The following is a 1,658-nucleotide window of genomic DNA, read 5'->3' as shown; positions in this document are numbered from 1 at the left end:
CCTTGGCCTTCCAAAGTGCTGGAATTACAGGTGTGAGCCTCTGTGCCTGGTCCATGGATTTTGTTTCTGTAGGAAAAACTTTGACTACACATTACATTTATTTAATGGTTATAGGACTGGTCGAGTTTTCTATCTCTTCTTGAGTCAGTTTTGGTAAGATATGTAAGTTTAAAAATTCTTTCTATTATAACTTCAGCATAAACATAAATTTGACATAAAAATTTCTTTTTGGCATTATCATTCTTTTCATGCCTTTTTATTGTCCTCAGGATCTGTCTTTTGATCCTATTCCTGATATTGGCTATATATGTCTTTCCTCTTTTTCCTTGATCATCCCATTGGAAATTTGCCAAAAACATTCGTTTTCTTAAAAAATAGGAGGTTTTTTGTTTTCTTTTTTTTTTTTTACTGTGAATATATATTTTATTTAGTCACTTTTGTTTACAATTGAAACTCTGGGAATTCAAAATTAACATCCTTGCCCATGAGCTTCTTATAGACACCAGAAAAAGTTTCAACCTTGTGTTCCACATTGTTCTGCTGTGCTTTGTCCAAATGAACCTTTATGAGCCGGCTGCCATCTAGTTTCACGCGGATTCTCTTGCCCACAATTTTGCTTGGGAAGACCAAGTCCTCAAGGATGGCATCATGCACAGCTGTCAGAGTACGGCTCCTGGGCCGCTTCTGCTTATTTTTTGTACGGCTTTTTCGAGTTGGCTTAGGCGGAATTCTCCTCTGAGCGATAAAGACAACATGCTTCCCACTGAACTTTTTCTCCAATTCGCGTACTAGCCAGACTTGGATTTTCTGGAAAGATTTCAGTTGAGGAACAGTAACAAAGATTATGATAGCTTTCCGACCACCACCAACTTCAATTTCCTTGGCTGCCGTAATATTCAGCTCCCTGAGCTGAGCCTTGAGGTCCGAATTCATCTCCAGCTCCAGAAGAGCCTGGGAGATGCCGGACTCGAACTCGTCCGGCTTCTCGCCATTGGGCTTCACGATCTTGGCGCTCGAACTGAACATGGCCTTCTCCTGGGAGAACTCGCGGAGGGCCGGCTTAGGAAGAGGCCCAAATCTCGCGAGAGCATGTCAAAATCTCGGTTTTTTGTTTTCTTGATCCCTATATTGTACTTTGTTTTATTTTCCATTGATTTCTGCTCTATATTTTTTTCTTTTTTCTTTCTGAGTGTTTTTTTCTCCTAAACACTTCAACTTTAACTTTTGCTTAGCAATGACAATATAGTACTTTGGTACCATCAAGAAAGATATACTTTAATTCTGTAAAGAAGGATAAAAATGTGCATTTTAATCTTGGCTCACTGCAACCCCCACCTCCCAGTGAGCTGAGTACATTTTATAAATGTGCTGAGGTTTATCTGTCCTACTTCAATTTCTTGATTGCTAACCTTTCCTAGAACTATACATTTCCTAGAACTGTTTCTGTAAATACATTTCTATAAACTCATTCAACAGAAATGAAAAATTTAATAAAATGTGCCATTTCTGTCTAATCAGATTTAAAATGTTTAATTTGATTAAAAAATTTAGCTTGACAGTCTTTATATTATAACTGTCATCACTGATATACTAGGATTAATGTCTAGCATCCAATTTCATGCTTTTAAAAAATTCCCCCAGTTCTTTGTTTTGTTTTC

General features: G+C 37.5%; 1 pseudogene across 1 annotated transcript; it reads right to left on the bottom strand.

Moving 5' to 3' along the window:
- Nucleotides 1-394: 394 nt before the first annotated feature.
- LOC111554777 lies at nucleotides 395-1,096 on the bottom strand (annotated as a pseudogene). The gene has a single exon (XR_002735335.2). The product of XR_002735335.2 is annotated as a 40S ribosomal protein S7 pseudogene (transcript).
- Between the last annotated feature and the right edge of the window lie 562 nt (nucleotides 1,097-1,658).

The sequence above is a fragment of the Piliocolobus tephrosceles genome, chromosome 6 (assembly GCF_002776525.5).
Source record: "Piliocolobus tephrosceles isolate RC106 chromosome 6, ASM277652v3, whole genome shotgun sequence".
Classification (NCBI taxonomy): domain Eukaryota; kingdom Metazoa; phylum Chordata; class Mammalia; order Primates; family Cercopithecidae; genus Piliocolobus; species Piliocolobus tephrosceles.
This window is presented reverse-complemented; position numbering and strand designations above follow the sequence as displayed.